The sequence below is a fragment of the Equus asinus genome, chromosome 3, assembly GCF_041296235.1.
Source record: "Equus asinus isolate D_3611 breed Donkey chromosome 3, EquAss-T2T_v2, whole genome shotgun sequence".
Taxonomy (NCBI): domain Eukaryota; kingdom Metazoa; phylum Chordata; class Mammalia; order Perissodactyla; family Equidae; genus Equus; species Equus asinus.
In genome coordinates, this window is record NC_091792.1 from 77,812,920 (window position 1) to 77,833,560 (window position 20,641).

At 36.2% G+C, this 20,641-nt stretch overlaps 1 pseudogene; it reads right to left on the minus strand.

Moving 5' to 3' along the window:
• Positions 1 to 18,431, minus strand: part of LOC123276148 (regulator of DNA class I crossover intermediates 1-like) — a 60,892-nt pseudogene extending 42,461 nt beyond the window's left edge.
• Positions 18,432 to 20,641: the final 2,210 nt, after the last annotated feature.

The following is a 20,641-nucleotide window of genomic DNA, read 5'->3' on the forward strand; positions in this document are numbered from 1 at the left end:
ATGAACAAACGTGGTAAAATCCTTCTTCTCATGAAGATATTTTAATGGGGGGACAGAATAAACAAATTTCTAAGAAAATATAGGATTATGAAAGAGTGACAAATTAAAGAGGGTAAAGGAGAGACAGCATTTGGAGGGCAGGGAGCTATTTAGATGTAGTGATCAGAGAAGGCCAATCTAAGAGGACATACTTTAGCTGAGACTCAAATGTTGACAAGCCAGACATGCAAATATCTCGAGGGAGACTATTCCAGACAAAGAACAGTGGCAGAAAGAAGGTCATGTGGCTGAAATAAAATGAATAGGACAAGTAGTAAGAAACAAGGTCAGAGAGGCAGGCAGGGTGCAGATCCTTCTGGTTCTTTTAGACTTTGGTAAAATCAGATTTCATTCTAAGAGCAATGAAAAGCAATTGAGGCTTTTAAGCTGGGGAATGATAAATTCTGATTTGTGTCTTTAAAAGATCATACTAACCACTGTGTCACAGACTACAAAGGAGTAAAAGATAAAGCAGAAAAACAGTGATAAGTTCAATTACATTAAAATTAAGAACTTTTCTTCAAAGACAGGATTGAAAAACTAAAATTAAAAGCCAAAGGACAAATATACCTGACAAATAATTCCTAAATACATAGACACAATAAGAAAAAGACAAACAACTCAAATAAAAAATGAAAAAACTACTTGGAAAAGTACCTGACAAAAGAGGAAACCTGAATGACAAGATAGTCAGTCTCATTAGTAATCAAGGAAATACAAGTTAAATTTACAATGAAGTATCAATTCACTGAGTTAACAACTATCCTGCTTTCATAATAATCACTCCCTTGCTTTTCTTTAAATTTTACTACCTTCGAACATATTTTTTCTGTTTTGGAACTTTTCGTACATGGAATCTTACTGCTTGTATTCTTTTGTGAGTTGCTTTCTTTATCCAACTTTATGTTTTTGAGATTCATCCACACTAATTACACGTAGTTGAAACATTTTCACTGCTCCATCATTACTTGGATATGCCACTATTTGCTTAACCATTTTCTGCTAATGGACATTTGGGTGGTCCCCTTTCCTTCCTCCTCCTCTGTCCTTCTTTCTCTCTTTCTCCTCCTTCTCTCTCTTTTTTTTGTTTGCTACTTAACAACAACAATATCCAAACAAGCTTGTACATGTCTCAAAGTTCACAAGTGGAAGAGTTTCACTCAGATATATACTGCTGAGCTGTAATGTACATACATGCTCAACTTTACTGTGTAATGATCAATGTAATTAAAAAACAAAAAAAAGGTGGTAGGTTATAAGGCCATTATACTACTCTAGGCAATAAATGATGATGATTTGAATCAGGGTGCTAATAGTATAGGTAGTGAGAAGTTATCAGACTTGGGATACATCTTGGAACTAGAATGACAACAAGAATCAACAAGGTCCTTAAGTCTCTGCCTAAGCAAAATGGTTGGTTATCAACCTATCTACAAGGTTGAGAAGACTAAAGGAAGAGAGTCTTCCAATTTCACTTAGTTATTACCCTTGGAAAAATGCTTCAGAAGATCACTTTTTTCATAAAGCTAACACAAATAAACATATTCTCTTTACCTTTTGCTTTCTCCTTTCCTGCTTGATCAGAACCCTGGTCCTGAAAAAGGAAACAGGATAAAAAACACAATGATTAAAGAAATGGTCTCTAAAATGATTGTTGAGCCAGCCTGGTGGCAAACTGGTTAAGTTCACATGCTCCACCTTGGTGGCCCAGGGTTCCTGGGTTCAGATCCCAGGCACGGCCCTACACACTGCTCATCATGCCATGCTGTGGCAGTATCCCACATACAAAATAGAGGAAGATTGGCACAGATGTTAGCTCAGGGACAATGTTCCTCAAGCAAAAAGAGGAAGATGGGAACCAGATATTAGCTCAGGGCCAATTTTCCTCACCAAAATAAATACATAAATAAAATAAAATGATGTCATTTTAGTTGAATTAAAGATTTGGAATTAAAATCTAAAAGTATAGTGATAATTATGCTATTTTATGAAAAGAAACTATGAAAATGTTCTCAAATGTTATAGTATATACTGTTTCACAAAATTTTCTTAGATAGAAAATCCAAGAACTAATAAGAAAGGCTCTACACCTATCATTAATAATGAAGCATAAAATACATCTGAATTATAAAATCAAGATAAGCAAAGAGAAATCAATGCATTGGCAAGGAGGTACCACTGAAACATTCTCATATGATAGCAATATTCTTGGTCAATGCTGCCATTTTAATTTTCCTTGTATTTCAATATTCTACTTCTATCAACAGGAAGTAGAGAAAGGACCAAAATCTATATAGGATTGAAAGAAATGTTAAGTTTATTATTAGAGCAATTCAGTTACATTACTATATCAGCTATGCATACTTGAAATCTCATAACTTCTTTAAAACACAGCTAGCTTTTATGGATGTGCTTCACACCTATGATCTCTGTGCCAAACACTGCAACGAATCCCATGATAGTGCAATATTTAATGGTTATAAATTATTTGCTCTATTAATAATAGTAGAATGCTATAAAACATTCATGACAAAATAAGCAGATATGCACAATAAATCTTTTGGATATACATGAAACTATGATCTCAAATTCAAGATTTGTACAAGAATTATAAGTAAAATGACAAAATGTATTTTAGCTACATGAGATTATATAATAACATGAAAATAATAATTGCTAATGATGAGTACCATATGTCTTGCACCTTTCTAGACACTTCAGATACTTTACATGTACAAACTCATTTAATCTTCACAGGAACTCTGTAAGGTAGGTTCTATTTTTATCCCCATTTTACTGATGAAGAAACTAAGATGCAGAGAGGTTAAGTAACTTGCCCAAGGTCACACTGCTAATAAATGGTAGAGCCAGACTGAAACCTAAGCATTCTGGTTTTGAAGTTTTCAACCAGATATTATACTGTCTTCCAAGAATTTCAACTGTGAATATACAAAGCTGTTCATTTTCCAAATGATTTTCATAAACTACATGAATGACAGTTACTGAATACCCCCAGACTTTGGTACTTACTGAACTTGTACTTTAACATACTTCCCAATAGCTATGTCTTAATTGACCATTTTGAGTTCACTGAGCAAAGAATTCGATCTGTCCAGATCCACGCAGCATAAGTGCACTGCTGGCATTCAAACTTTAGAAAAGAAAAAGAAAATAAATCACATTTCATTGACCCATCAAATGCTAAGGCTAGAGAGGACATTAGAGATTAGTTTATTCTCCATCACTTTAAAACTTAAGGCAAAGAAAGCAAAGTGGGGGCTGGACCGGTGGTGCAGCAGTTAAGTGTGCATATTCCGCTTTGGCGGCCTGGGTTTCGCCAGTTCAGATCCCAGGGGTGGACATGGAACCGCCTGGCAAGCCATGCCGTGGTAGGCGTCCCACGTATAAAGTAGAGGAAGATGTGCACAGATGTTAGCTCAGGGCCAGTCTTCCTCAGCAAAAAGAGGAGGATTGGCAGCAGTTAGCTCAGAGCTAATCTTCCTCAAAAAAAGAGAAAGCAAAGTGACTTTTCAAAGTTCCGAAATATAAGAAGTATGACAGAGCCAGCAGTATTAAACAATCCAGATTACAGAGACAGTAGGAAGAAAAATCAATTCTATAAGAAGTTCCCACATTATAAAGATCAATAGAATTAGGGACTAGCCAAAGCCTAAATACAGTCTTCATATATGTATAAATCAAGTGATTTTACTCCAGGCTGATTTTCCATTATCCAGGACACTCTTATGGCTCTCACCAAATTCTATGTACTCCATAATACCTATTCCTATGTGCCTAAGAAAAAATTAATTAGGATTTCAAGACCAATTGCTAGATTAGCCTACTAATACTAGACAACAGTGAAAGTGAAAAAAGATCCTAACGTATAAGTCAAAGGCAATTTCATAAAAAGAACATTTTAAATTATTATTAAGGCAACCAATGCTACTAAATAGTACTATGTGTCTAAATGTTTTACCAAATATAGTCACTCTCAATTACCTGCACTAGAAAAGAAAACTGCATCAGTTAGGATTCTTAAGTTACAAGAAATTGAAAGGTCCTTTGGTTAATTTAAACAGAAAATAAATTTATTAAAAGAAAATCAGGTAACCAACAAACATGTCAACAAAGCTGAGGAAGCACGTTTGGCACCTGGCAAGAACAAGGAAGTCTAGGGAGCTGTGGCATCATAGTCAAAATCAAGCCATAATTAGTCTCCTAAGGACACCACTGCCAGCACTGGTGAATACTAAACACCACTGACTGCACCAGTTCCACTCCTGGACAGTGAACACCACCCCCTGGCATCACTGGCATTAAAATTCAATCCTGCTGCAGCTCTTGCAACTGCTTCCAACTACAATAGAAGCTCTGTAGTCCCTACTTCTTTGTGTTACTAGCTTCTAATTCAAAGTACAGGACAAGTGCATCTAAGTCTCAGCTTAGGTCACATGCCTATTTGCTAGCTGCAAAGCATAGTGAAACAAATGTCTGGGGTTTTTCCCAAGATTCCACATAGGCAGGTGGTCTGTGCCTATCACCAAAACTCATAAGGTAGGAAATACCCCCACGCATAGATAAGGGGCTCAGATGCTTGGCTGCCAGTGAGTACAAATGTCCACTAAAGAGATGTAGATTAAAATTAAACTAGTTGACAATCCAAGTGACTTTTTACTTGGCTATGTCAGTGGAAAAAAAAAAATATATATATATATATATATATATATATATATATATATATATATATTCCTAATAGTTGCTTCTAACAGTTTTGCTTAGGCTAACTTAAAATAAAACTGTAAAGTTGTTTTTTTCTCCCCCAAGGGTTGACCAAGATGATGATATAGGAGGATCTTGAGCTCCCCTCTTCCCACAGACACACCAAATGTACAGCTACACTTGGAGCATTCCCTCTGAAAGAGATCCAGAAACTAGACTAGCGACTCGTACACATGGGACAAATGCAAAAATACCCAGGTTGAAACAGGTAGGAAAGGCTGAGACACACTCTCATCATAAACCCCACCCCTGCCACAATGCCATACAGTCAGAAGGGAATCCCCAACTCCACCTTCTCCCTGAGGAGCAAAGGGTTTGACCTCCACATCTAGTGCTCCAAATTTTAAGACTCTCACCAAACAGACAGACTCCCAAAACACCTAGCTCTGAAAGCCAATGGGCTTGTGTCCACAAGACCCACAAGACTATGGCAAATAAATAAGCATTCTTAACAGGAATGCAGCACTCACCAGAGCTATCCCCTCAGGGTTCAACATGGAGTGAGCAGGCAAGTATGTTTTAAGTAAGCCTCATGGTAACCACAAAGTAAAAGGCTAGAGGAGATATACAAGATAAAGAGAAAGTTATCAAAGTATACCATAGAGAAAATCATCAAATCACACAGGAAGAGAACAAGAGAGGAAGAAAGGAATAGAAGAATTACAAAACAACCAGAAAACAACAAAACAGCCATGGTAAGTCCATCCATGTAAATAATTACTTTATATGTAAATGTTTTTTGGTTGAATGGATTAAAAAACATGACCCAAATATATGTTGCCTACAAGAGACTCATCTCAGCATTATGGACACAAACAGACTGAAAGTGAAGGGATGGAAAAAGATATTACATGCAAAGGGAAACCAAAAGCTAGGGTAGCATAATTCTCAGACAAAATAGACTTGAAGACAAAGACTGTAACAAGAGACAGCAAAGGCCATTACAAATGATAAAGGAGTCAATTCATCAAAAGGATACAAGAACTGTAAATATTTATGCACCCAACATTGGAGCACCTAAATATATAAAGCAAATATAAACAGAACTAAAAGGAGAAATAGGCAGCAATAAATAATAGCAGGGGACTTCAAAACCCCACTTTGAACAACAGATTGATCATTGTGATATTGTAATTTACAATAAGAAATACATATTTGGATGCAACCAACATAGGAGCACCAAAGTACATAAAGTAACTATTAACAAACCTAAAAGGAGAAGTGAACTACTACATAATAATAGTAGGGGACCTAAACCCCACTTAGATCAATGGATAGATCATCTAGACAGAAAGTCAACACGGAAATAATGGAATTAAATGAAAAACTAGACCAGATGGACTTAATAGAACATATATAAAAACAGCAGAATACACATTCTTCTCAAGTGCACATGGAACATTCTCAAAGATAGACCATATGTTGGGAAAGAAGGCAAGCCTTAATAAATTTAAGAAGACTGAAATCATATCAAGCATCTTTTGTGACCATAATGCTATGAAACTAGAAACCAACTACAAGAAAAAAGCTACGAAAGTGACAGATATGTGGAGACTAAACAACATAGTACTGCACAACCAATGGGTCATTGAAGAAATTACAGGAGAAATCAAAAGATATCTGGAGACAAATGAAAATGAAAATACATTATACCACACCAACTCATGGGATGCAGCAAAAGTGGTCCTAGGAGGGAAAATCATAGCAACACAGGCTCACCTTAAAAAACAAGAAAAATCTCAAGTAAGCACTTTTAAACTGCACGTAACAGAAATAGAAAAAGAAGAACAAACAAAACCCAAAGTTAGCAGAAGGAGGGAAATAATAAAAATTAAAGCAAAAATAAATGAAATTGAAGCCAAAAAATGGTAGAAAGGATCAACGACCAAGTGCTGGTTCCTTGAGAAGATAAAATTGACAAACCCTTAGCCAGACTCACTAAGGAAAAAAGAGAGGAGGCTCAAATAAAATTAGAAATGAAAGAGGAGAAATTAACCGATACCACAGAAATACAAAGGATCATAAGAGAATACTATGAAAACTATATGCCAACAAATTGCAAAATCCAGAAGAAATGGATAAATTCTTAGACTCATACAATCTGCCAAAGCTGAATCAAGAAGAAATAGAGAATTAAAAAGACCAATCACAAGTAAAGAGATTGAAACAGTAATCAAAAACCTCCCAAAAAATAAAAGTCCAGGACCAGATGGCTTCTCTTAAGAATTCCACCAAACATTCAAAGATTTAATACCTATCCTTCTCAAACTATTTCAAAAAATTGAAAAAGACTGCATACTTCGTAAGTCATTCTACAAGGCCAACATCAAGATGATACCAAAGCCAGACAAGGATAACACAAATAAAGAAAATTACGGGCCAATTTTGCTGATGAACAAAACTCCTCAACAAAACACTGGCAAACCGAATACAGCAAAATCTTAATCTATCACCATACAGCAATGATCAAGTGGGATTTATACCATGGACACAGGGATGGTTCAACATCCACAAATCCATCAATGTGATACACCAAATTAACAAAATGAGGAATAAAAAACGTGATCATCTCAGATGCGGAGAAAGCATTTCACAAGATCTAACATCCATTTATGATGAAAACTCTCAATAAAATGGGTATAGAAGGAAAGTATCTCAACATAATACAGGCCATATATGACAAACCCAAGCCAACATCATACTCAACGGGGAAAAACTAAAAGCCATCCCTCTGAGAACAGAAACAGGACAAGGGTGTGCACCCTCACCACTCGTATTCAAAATAGTACTGGAGGTATAGCCAGAGCAATTAGGCAAGAAAAAGAAGTAAAGGGTATCCAAATAGGCAATGAAGAAGTGAAATGCTCACTGTTTGCAAATGACATGATTTTATATATAGAAAACCCTAAAGAATCCATTGGAAAGCTATTAGAAATAATCAACAATAACAGAAAAATGGCAGGGTACAAAATGAACTTGCAAAAATCATTTGCATTTCTATACTCTAATTACAAACTAAGAGAAAGAGAACTCAAGAATACAATACTATTTGCAATCACAACAAAAAGAATAAAATTTCTAGGAATAAATTTAACCAAGAAGGTGAAAGACCTATACAATGAAAACTATTAAGGCTTTATTGAAAGAAATTGATAAAGACATAAAGAAATGGAAAGATATTCCGTGCACATGGATTGGAAGAATAAATACAGTTAAAATGTCCATACTCCCTAAAGCAATCTGCAGATTCAATACAATCCCAATCAGAATCCCAATGACATTCCTCACAGAAATAGAACAAAGAATCCTAAAATTCATATGGGGCAACAAAAGACCCCAAACAGCTAAAGCAATCCTGAGAAAAAAGAATAAAGCTGGAGGCATCACAATCCCTGATTTCAAAATATACTACAAAGCTATAGTAATCAAAACAGGATGGTACTGGTAAAAAAACAGACCTACAGATCAATGTAACAGAATTGAAAGCCCAGAAATCAAATGACATATCAGATTCAATGCAATCCCTATCAAAATTCTAGTGGCATTTTTCACAAAAATAAAACAGACAACCCTATTATTTGTATGGAACCACAAAAGATCCCAAATAGCCAAGGCATAATTGAGAAAGAAAGCTGGAGGCATCATACTTCCTGATTTCAAACTATATTACAAAGTGACAGTAATCAAACAGTATGGTATTGGCATAGAAACAGCCAGACAGACCAATGGAATAGAATATCCAGAAATAAGCCAGAAATATATGGTCATTCAATTTATCACAAAGGAACCAAGAATACACAGTGGGGAAAGGTCAGTTTCTTCAATAAATAGTGTTGGGAAAACTAGACAGTCACATGCAAAAGAATGAAACTGTAACCGTTATCTTACACTGTACACAAAAATCAACTCTAAATGGATTAAAGACTTGAATATAAGACCTGAAACCATAAAATTCCTAGAAGCAAACACAGGGGGTAAGCTCCTTGAAATTGGTTTCGGCAATGATTTTTTGGATTTGACACCAAAAGCAAAAATTAAAAAGTGGGACTACATCAAACTACAAAGCTTCTGCACAGCAAAGGAAACCATCAACAAAATGAAAATGGAACCTATGGAATTGGAGAAAATATTTGCAAATCTTATATCTGATAAGAGTTTAATATCCACAATATGAGGAACTCATACTACTCAACAGCAAAAAACAAATAACCTAGTTAAAAAATGGGCAAAGGACGTAAATAGGCATTTTTCAAAAGAGACATGCAAATGATCAACAGGTACAGGAAAAGGTTCTCAATATCACTAATGCTCAGGGAAATGCAAATCAAAACCACAATGATTTATCACCTCATGTCCTTTAGGATGACTTGCATCAAAAAGAAAAGAGAGAACAAATATTAGGATGTGGAGAAAAGGGAACCCTTGTGCACTATTGGTGGGAATATAAATTGGTGCAGCCATTATGGAAAACAGCATGGAGGTTCTTCAAGAAATTAAAAGAACTACCATTTGATCGAGCAGTACCACTTCTGAGTATATATCCAAAGAGAAATCAACATCTCAAACAGATATCTGTACTCCCATGTTCATAGGAGCCTTATTCACAACAACCAAGGTATGAAGCAGATTAAGAGTACATCAATGGATGAATGGATCAAGAATATTTGGTATATATATACATCATGGAATATCATTCACCCTTTTAAAAGAAAAAAATCCTGGGCCAGCCCAGCAGCATAGTGGTCAAGTTCGCACGCTGTACTTTGGCAGCCCGGGGTTCGCAGGTTCAGATCCCAGGCACAGACCTAGCACCACGTGTCAAGCCATGCTGTGGCTGCATCCCACATAAAGTAGAAGAAGACTGGCACAGATATTAACTCAGCAACAATCTTCTCAAGCAAAAAGAGAGAGATTGGCAACAGATGTTAGCTCTGGGCCAATCTTCCTCACAAAAAAAAGAAAGAAATCCTGTCATTTGTGATAACATGGATGAACCTGGAAGGCATTAGATAATTAAGTCAGACAGAGACAAATAGGACATGGTACCACTTATATGTGGAATCTAAAAAAAAGTTAAAATCATAGAAACAGAGAACAGACAAGTGGTTGCTGGGGGGTCAGGTAAATAGGGAGAGGTTGGTAAAAGCATACAAACTTTAAGTTATAAGATGAATAAGTTCTGAGGATAACATGGTAACCATACCATTTGTTAATACAAAATAACATTGTATTGTATAATTGAAATCTGTTAAGAGAGTAGAACTTAAATGTTCTCACCAAAAAAGAGAAATATCTGAGGTGATGGATGTGTTAATTAACTTTCACAATGTATGCATATATCAAACCATCACATGGTATACTTTAAATATCTTACAATTTTATTTGTCAATTATACCTCAATAAAGGTAGAAAAAAATAAGATAGAAAAGACGGGAGAACAAATGAATATATCCCCAAATAATGGGGTAAACTAGATGGAATTTTATATCTGAGAAAAAGAAGAACGTGCAGATAATTAAAATAGCTTGCCATATATAAAATGTGAATCCTCAGAAGTCATTTGCTACTTTGACTACTGCAATATTAAGTATGTAGCTAGCTACCATAATTATACTTTAAAGAGTCTCCTTGATTTTATGCAAATGTTCTCCTATATTTCTTACTACATTGGTAATAGCAATAAAACACAGCTCTGATTATCACTTAGGGACGTGACTTCCATTGCCTGCCCCAACTTAGGTTTCAACTTTGTTTTCCATTCCTGTGTTTCATGTATTCCAACACCCGACCAAATGAAAATATAGTTTTTCTTCTCCATATATGGAGACTCCTCCCACCATATTTTGTACTCAAAACTTTCAATACCTTCAAGACCCCATTCAAACATCAGTTTCTTCATGAAATGTATATGCACTTTATAAAAAACAATTTTAAGAGTTTCTCTAATTTTTGTCCTGAAATTTAAATTACCAGAGATTTAGGGGTGGGGAGGTGGGAATGAAGCTCATCTCTTTAACAGTAATTACTATGTTATTCTAGAAAATGGATTTTTAAAGAAATATATTGCAACCATCTCTTTCAGTAAAAGTTTAAGTGAACAATATTAGTTGCCATTATAGCTACATACTGAAAATAAAATCAAAAGGCCATAACTTCTTCATAGAACACTCCACAAGTTATCAATTGTGGGAAGCAGGGATATAGATTACACTACCTTATTCTTCATTAAGATAGAAAGAATAAAGTAAAATAGAGAAGTGTAAAGAGGTTAAGAAAGGGAAAGAAGAGAAGAGAAGGGAGGGAAGGGGAGAAGGAAAGAAGAGAGAGAGAAAGGAAGAAATAAAACTATACTGACTACAAAAATATAACAGGGCATTCTGCCCCTTGCCATTCTTTCTAGTAAGCAAAGATTTAAAGGAAAACGCTAAAGAAATACTTTCTTTAAAACAAAAAGACAGGCAGTAATGTGGTCAAAGAAACATCAAGAACAACACGAACGTACATTTTACATGGAGTACGCAGGAGATGTTGAAACTACATTAGGGATTAAATACTATGGGTGTCACATATCTTAACTGTCAGCTAGTCTTGAATTTTCTTTTTTGTTTATTTTGTTTTGCTTTTTATTTTGCTGCTTAGTTTATCTTTTTAGTGGCAAGGTGCCATGCAAAAGAAACTGTTTCCAGATTGTTACAATCTTGTAATAACATCTTAAGTGTGATTCAAAGTGAAAAATGTAAATAAAATTAATAAAGCAATAACTAACAATTGAAAAAATTATTTTATGGCTTGTGTCACAGTGAAATTAATATTAATCTAAGACATCATAATGTTAACATTGTTAGCTAGCAGACTTATTAAGATTCAGGACAGTAACTAGCCTAGAAAAAGTACTTAGGTTGGTTTTCCACAAAACTAAAGCAGGTCCACCTGATGTGTCAGGAATAGTAATGATATACATTAGAATGCTATGGCTTTCATATAAATTCTTCTCTTGCAATACAAGAAAAAGTTTTTAGAGTAATATGAATTACAAAAGGTATGGTATTGAGAAAAAAAGTGTCAATCGATAAGGCAGAAATCCACCTAATATTCAGAATACAGAGCCTAATTAAAATAAGTTCTTAGAGATTGAATTCTTATAGTACTTTCACATGGAAAATATTGTTTCATAGTTACAGGCTGTAATGATAAACATGAACAGCCATCTCCTGGGTCATACAATGGAAGAGATCTTAGATTGTGAATGATAGCCCAACACAGATGTGTATTTCAGGTTATTCACAATTAAATCTTAAAAACTTTATTTCAACAATTATAATTCACTAAAAGCTTCTAAAGTTGAAGTTTTTCACTCCATTTATGGGATATTTTGAATAAATATTTTCAACTGTTTTTGAATAAAATGTCATCAAAATTTAGAGGACTTGCTTGCAAAAATGTTCACTAACAATGCAGGATACATAGATTGATTTATCAAGTAACTCTTCAAAGAGTCAAATGTTTATGAAATCCAATTAATAAAAGGCAACAAACAAAGCAAGCTTATAACAACACGCCAAAGTATTCTTTTTTGGATTCAACATCAGTATTGTCTCAAAAACACTGTAATTCAGTTACATTAACTGTGCATATAAAAAATTGAAAATTTTGACAACTGTAGCTTTGTTCAGTAAAATATCAAGCCTCTTTGACTACAACTGTGAAATATACATGAACTACAACCAATTCCAAGTGTATCTTGGCTACACAGGTTACATAATTTAGTAAGAGTCCTGTTTTACCCAAGATGCTATGATCCATCAAATTTCTATTTATAATATCATTGCAGAAATAATTTTATCTTTAATGTTCTGCAGTTACATGTGTCAAACTATTGTCTGCAGATATAATCTCCTTAAAATAACTACCAAATCTGAAAGTAACTCCTGATGCTTTTTCAGCAGATTTGTGCATTCAGATTGTCATGTGACCATGAGAGATGCTAAATGCTGGCAAACATTTTGTGTACTAGTTATAGATTCACCAACTCAAATGAAAAACAAAACATCAGTATTTATCATTAAGCATTAATTTTCCTTTATTTGAGCTCCCTGCTGCCAAAAGGTTACAAAAGCATTACTAAACACTATGAAAAAGGAAACGGTTGTTGACAAAACCACTGTAACAACAACCTTCCTACTACTCTTTGTAGGCACTCTGACAGGACTGATTAGCCTCTATTCCTAGCAAATATTTCACTTACACCTAATCTAAAATTTTCCATGTTTCCTATTGACCCCACTCCCAGGCATGGCGGCTATACAAATCTCTCAGACCTTAGAATGCAATGTTACAACTAGCTGGTACAAGTGGATAGCAGAGACAGCAGCATTAAATACTTCTCCCATCCCATCCAGCAAGTTAGTTGTACCCAGCCACTCATGTCTCAGCACTTTATCAGCAAGCGCCCTTCATGCTATCTTTAAAAGAAGCTGTTAGTTACTTTCTATCTGGAAAGTGTCAGGCCTGGGTTATCATTGGATGTCTTCAGATTTAACCACATGTTAAAGTGAGAACGTTCTTCACCGCACACGTTGCTCATGCACTAATACAGACCACGGCAGAGGTTAAAAAAAAAAAAAGGATGTTCACTGATTCTATCTGGGTTCATTTTAACGGAACCATTAATGGTAGCTTATATTTAATTAAAAAACAAAAACTCCGAAAACAAATGCTAAACTGGGCGTGCCACTAGGATCACAGGCATAAACCATGACTGTCCTAGGCAAACTGGGATGATGTTCACCGTACATTTAAGTGTTATCCCCATTTAACAGATGAAGAAAGAGATGCAGGGACAGAGGCTAATTCACAGTAAAGAGAATTTATTGTAAAGCTAATTAAACTTAAGTTCAGAGCCCTTCATCTGCATATTCCCCTTCCAAGCCCTATACCTAATTTTGTAGTCACAATTTTGTATTCTTTTTTCCATTATGAAGGTCCCTCACAACCTGATCTGCTCCTATACAGAGAGGTTTAATAATTAACCCAAATTCACATAGGACTGGTTTTTTTTGCTTGCTTTTTTGGGGGTTGTTTTGTTTTTAAAGATTTTATTTTTCCTTTTTCTCCCAAAGACCCCCAGTACATCGTTGTGTATTTTTAGTTGTGGGTCCTTCCAGCTGTGGCATGTGGGACACCACCTCAGCATAGTCTGATGAGCAGTGCTATGTGGGCGCCCAGGATTCGAACTGGCGAAACCCCGGGCCGCCGAAGCAGTGCGCACGAACTTAACCACTCGGCCACCGCGCCAGCCCTAGGACTGGTTTTGATTTGATCTGGAAAATATATAGTCATACAAGAAAACGGAAAAATAGTATTGATTATTTTTCCCCAGAAGAATCCTAACTGGTATCACTGTCTTGGAGTCTTTCACCACTATATTCCAAACGACACACCACTACCACCACAAACAAACAGTCATAGAATACCACTTTCACTGTGGTACTTCTGAATTTGAATGACTCCTCAATATCCAACAGATCAAATTTCAACTTCTCAGTCTGGTTTTCAACCTCACCATCACGCAGACACATATATACATTTTTAAGTATTTAAATAAGTAATCTTGTCTCCAACTATTTACATAACATTTATTTTATTCTTTTTCTCCATCAAACTTTCCTTTAGCCTTGTTTCTGATTTGCCAAACTCTCAGCTAAAACTTTCCTATGTTCTACTATTGTTCACACTGTTTTTTTTAAATCATATATTTTGGCCCCTGATCTTTCAATATTTTCAAACTTTATGGAATGTCATATTCCCCCCTCCCCAATAAGCTACAAATCTCTCAGAAAGAGACTAAATTTCAGTTACTTTATACTCTGACCTGGCACAGTGCCTGGTACATAGCACTCACTAAATACTTTGCACAGGTGAATATTCTAGGCCTACATTTACAAATGCAAACCTCTCCTTCACCTAAATTCAAACAGGATTTTATCTGTGTCTTTCTTATGACACGGGTTGCATTCTTCAATCTAAGTTATAAAAATAAACCTCCTCTAATTAAAACAAAAAGTCTTCTTACACTGCATGTATAGTGCTGTATTTCAGATCTATAGTTGATCCCATTCTGAATAGCATATCGAGGCCCAAAGACTGGTCACATCTTTATCTTCTCCTTTCTCTCTTCTCTTCCTACCACCTTCATGTCTGAGGTGGCTATGAATTTGGTGAAACAAGTCATCAATCACCAAATACTGAAAATAAAAGAGAATCTTTTCCAAATTAAAAAGATCAGTGCTTATACCTGTCCTCTTTCAAATTTACACCTCAATGTGACTAGGAAAACACAGGGTCTCAGTGCTGACGTAAAAGTACAAAACAAAGATTAGAGTTCTAGGTCAATGATTCCCAGACAACTAAAAAAAAAAAAATTATTTAATTGGTAAGACTGACAAATGATTCATATTTTTAATTTTGTCAAGAAAGGACTTGGGACCAGCCCTGTGGCCGAGTGGTTAAGTTCGCGCCCTCTGCTTAGGTGGCCCAGCGTTTCACTGGTTCAGATCCCGGGCGTGGACATGGCACCACTCATCAGGTCACACTGAGGTGGCGTCCCACATGCCACAACTAAAATATGTACTGGGGGGATTTGGGAAGAAAAAGCAGGGGGAGAAAAAAAGAAAGGACTTAAAATGGGAGGGGCATTTTAAGTCAAAAAAAAGAATATAATTTTAGGAAAAAAAGAAAGAAACCATTAAATTGAAAAATCTGACATTATGGCTGATTAGCAAGTTTCAGGGACAGTAGACTGGGAACTGCTATCATAGATATGTCAATTAGTTTCAGCTTAGACCAAATCTCTTTACCCTAAATGAGACTTTGTTTGAAATGAAATGTTATATCTTCAAAGACGTCCACAAAGCATAACACTAAAGCCAAACCAAGTAATTTAAAAAGCAAAATAAGGAAAGCTTATTTCTTCCCTAGCCACCAGTCCCTTCCCTCACAAAAAAAAATCTTACATATGACTGGTAGACTCCCCAAACAGAAGAGCAGCAAAAAATTAAATGCCAAGTTACTTTTATGCCAAGAAAACTTGCAAAGACCTTTGCAATTGTAAAGACGCTCCTATCAAATGATTCTGCAATTAAACTGTATATCAGGTCCCTATAATACACAACAAGAATACCCTGGTTTGATTTAGTGTATACAATCAGGTTGCTACAACCAAAATATAAACTTGCTATAGCCTGCTTCATTCATTTCCTTGGAAAAAAGGTAGAAAGCCTCTTTGCAAGTGTTTTCCTGTCTTAATGCAGACCTATCTACTGTCTGCCAAATAATCCTTTCAGGTTCTTTAATACTGCCCTCCCAACCCATCTCTTCTAAGAAGCCTTGGTAAAAACTAGGTCTCCAATTTGATAATTATTTATCTCACTTCCTTTTCAGCTTTTAAGAACCTGTGTTTCATTGTTTCTCTGTGGCGCTTGTTCTGTGCAACACTGTTATCCTTCAAGGTTTAAGGTAATTTCTCTGTTCTCTAAATATCCATAGCCCTTTACATGTGCCACTTTCACAACACTCGTATTTCTACATTGCATAGCATAGCATAGCCATTAAGCATATGGTTCTCAAATAACTGTCATTGATTAGCTGGGTGACCTTGGGCAAGCCACTTAACATTAACAGTGCCTCAGTTTCCCTATCAGTAAAATGAGGATAACATTTGTACATACCTCATAGGGTTCTTCTTAAGAGTAAATGAGCTAATATACAAAAAGTTCTTACAACAGCACTTGTTATATATTAAGTACCATTTAACTATCTAGTCTTAAAATCATTCACCTAATTCAAATCTCACCATTCTACCATAAATTCTTTTTGTGGTCCAAAGTTTTATCTTTTTCTCTTTTGAATCCCACTATACAGCTTGACAATGCCCTAAACAGGGAGGCAAGTAAAAACGTATTTGTTGAATTAATTAATGCCGAATTCTCTGATGGAGCAGCTCTGAGAGAGCTTTGTAAATGTTCTCTAGTTACTCGTCTGTATTTTAAGTTCCTAACAGTTCTCAAAATTTTCAAACAAAAACTAATCCTACAACAGAGGGAAATAAACAAGTACTCAAGGATGGTCTGAGACAAGGATTAAAACTTCTACTCTATAGCAGCTCCAATCAACTGCTAGTGATTACTAAGCACTGTCTCAGATTCTGAGGCCCTTACGGCCTCATGGTCAGAGCGCCATGATCAACTAATCTTGTCTACCTTTGTTTGCTGGGATAGTACAAAGTGGAGACACTCATTTTTTCATTACCAATCTGGAGTTTGACCCTAACGAGCCCAACCTCCCCAAGAAAATTTATTTAAAATTCCATATTTTCTCTTACAACTTCACACAAGTTTTGCCTTTTACTCTATAACATATCCATGTTTACTTAAATTAAAAAATATATTTTCCTCCGATCTGTGAATAAAACTGATGCTCCAGGGAGATGTGTCACGTTTCTTCTGTGGTTTCTTAACCCCCTGGGACCTAATATCTCCAGGTGCAGCACTATCTCATTTTGAGAAACACAATCCTAGACTACACGTTTCCTGCAGTACATTGCTTTTGCATCCTCCCACTAGCAACCAAAATACTACTCCCTGAATAACCAGAAGATATATGACAGAATAATAATAGCACCTATATTTTAATACTGCTTAAGCATTTGTAAGATGATTTTGTATCTCATTTAATATTCACATTTTAAAGAATTCAAAAACATCAAATTATAATCATGTATCAACTAAATTGTGTGACGTTTGTAAGTGAGTTTTCACTTTTCTCCAAAGTGGAAGCATGATGCTAGAACATTAGCTAGGAATAAATCAGATAAACTTCTAAAATACGATGCTAACATATCTTCAACAGGATAAATGCTATTGCTAAAATTATCAGACATCGTTACAATACTTGAACACAAAAGCTGTCTTTCCTCTTATAAAATTCCTAAGAATTTAAATGTGTTATATTCTAACCATATCATCACTGTCCTGGGTCTACTTGTGACAAAAATTGTATTTAATGGCTTAATGTTTCAATCAAAACAATTCTTTTCGTCAGGGGAATTTGATCAAACGAAATTACAGGCCCACATGATTTCTATCCTAGTGGACTTGAAGGTCAACAGCAATGAACAGGTTACATAAAGCTAAACTGTCAACTCATCCTCCTTTATGTGATTAATTCTAAATACAAAACAAATTGTAAATTCTCTTGTAAGTTAAAGCAAAAAACGCTTCACTTTCCCTCCCTTGCAAAAACAAACTAAATTGGATTTATGGTGGATACGAGCCCCCACCAATGGATTTAAGGGCAGCAGGGAATGGCCTCTTCCATAACGCCTTACAAATTTGTGCAAAGATGATATATTGACGCAAAGAAATCCCATGGAAAAGGGAGAAGCAGGGCCGAGAAGAGGGCTCAGCTGCTCAGAGGTCTCACTAGAGGAGGAGGACCCGGGAGGCGGGGGAGGGAGAGCAGAGAACCTCACCCACGGCGGGCCCCACATGTGAAGCTTTTGGAAAGACAGTGGGGGAAAAGCTGAGCTGCTTTCGGTTTAAGAGCAGAGACATGGTGCTAGGGTCCCCGGCTTGGGGAAGATTAAAAGACCTCTCCTAGCAAGTTGCCCCCAGGCAAGGCTGTGCCCTCCCCTCCGAGGCCTAGGAAAGAGGCGCCATGACGGGAATGCACGTCCAGGGACGCAAGGCTACAGTCTCAAGCTCCAGCAGCACGACTCACTGGGAGCCCCCGACCCAGTTCATCTCCCCAAAACTTCTGAGAAGACACTGGGGTTCTGACAGCTGCACTTCAGACGGCTCCGTTCAGTGCTAAGCCACAGCTTCCTCGGTTTCAGCCCGCTCCTCTCCGGCCCACGGGCCTATAGCCCAGCCTCCCTACAGCCTTTGCGGCCTGGTTAGGCTCCTTCCGGGTCTCCCGGCAGCCTCTGTGGTTTCTGCGGAGACGCTGTCCTGAGAGGGCCGCAGGGGACGCCGTGAGAAGGCAGCGCGTCCGAAAGAGGAAGAACACAGCAGTTTCAACCGGTCCGGCGAAGGAACCCTCAAGAAATGAAGTGTCGGGCTGTGGCCGCAGGGTTAGTGTTTCAAACCACCCCCACCATAGTTTTATTTACTTTGCTGTAGGTCTCAGCCTTTTTTTTTTAGGTCAAAGAACAGACTGAGGGGAGAAAAAGAAGGCAAGAACAAAGATATGGATCCGTAATCCTCAAGATAATGTTTCCATTCCCACATCACTCCATATCCAAATCCTTTAAATATCTTTCACGTGCAGTTTCAATATTCAGTACACAGTTGTTTATTAGAAATATTGCGCTGTAGTAACTTACCATTTTGTGGGTTTCTTAGAGAGCTTGATCAAAACTGGGTTTAGCTGTAAAGACCCAAAGACTTTAAACACTTTACCGAAAAAAATCTCAAAACGAAAGTTGGATTTTACTGATCGTTTCTGTGTTATGTTTGTATATCCTCACAAAACGTTTATCTTACACACTGTTCTATGATATTTTGGTTAGAAACTAGAAATCTCCTGTACCAAACAAATGCACAAAATGGTTTTTTTTCCCCAATTGTCATGATTGTTTTCCAGATTTTTAACCTGGGCAATCTCTCATTTTCAAATATGATACATTTTCTGTTAACTCATTGGGAAATAGTGCCTAAAATATAGTTGCCTAAAATAGGATTATGTGCCCTGGTAGACATCGTTTAATCATAGAAATACTGATTTTTGTCACAAAAATTCACCAAAGTATATCTATCATTGGTTTGAATTAAACCAAGTGAGTATAGCATTTCAGAACAAATTAGTCTTCGTCATGGAGTAGCTCATTGTTTTTCAGTAACTAAACCATACAATCGAGTCAGAAGCAATGGCCCAGTGTGTTAGCCTTTCCTACTTTCAACATTTTGAAACAGGTACAAATTAACTAAATTAACTAGAAGGGGAAAATAATTTTAGAGAGGATTGACTGACCTTTTAAAATATATTCTATAGGTAGAGACATAAAGGACAGGTTGACCAATCTGTTGAGAAGAGTCAAGAAGTGGGAGCTGGATAGAACCGTGTCTTCTCTCTGACTAGAGTCACTGCTTTCTTTCCAGTCACAGAGAGGCAGTGGAAGTGGTAAATTAGGCTAAGGAAAGATTAACCTATGAGATACATCCTCAGACAAGATATTTGCTGGGTTTTCCTTCACAGCAAAAGACATTTCATTATGAACCAGTTATTAGGTGGTTATTTGTAACAGATGAAATATTGACCTAAGATCTCATCTTCATTGTGTTTGTGGCTCACATGAATAAGGCTAGCATGACTGGTAGATAATGAGTCAAATGCTGTGCTATTTTAGGGCCAGTAGGGCAATTAGGTAATCTCTTGGGTCAGGAAACAGTTCAAGAAAGGAATACAGCACAGATAAAATACTACTTAGCAAATGCATCCTTCTCAGCAAATGCATCCCAAATCTTAAACCTTAATTTATCTTTATTGCTAAAAATTATTTACTCTCTGGTGATTTACTATCTAAACACATAACACATATTATCTACATTATACATTTTTATTCATATACTTATATAGGTAGGTCTCTTTATTATAAAAATTTATTTCTGATGTTTTACTGTTTATAAAGCATGTAGTTTTCCTAATATATGTGTATATATATATAGTCTCTAATATATATATAAAGTCTATTTAATCCTGCTCTTCCATGGTTGTTGGTAATGCCCACTGTGACACTGACATTGAGAGTATCACACTTGAGAAC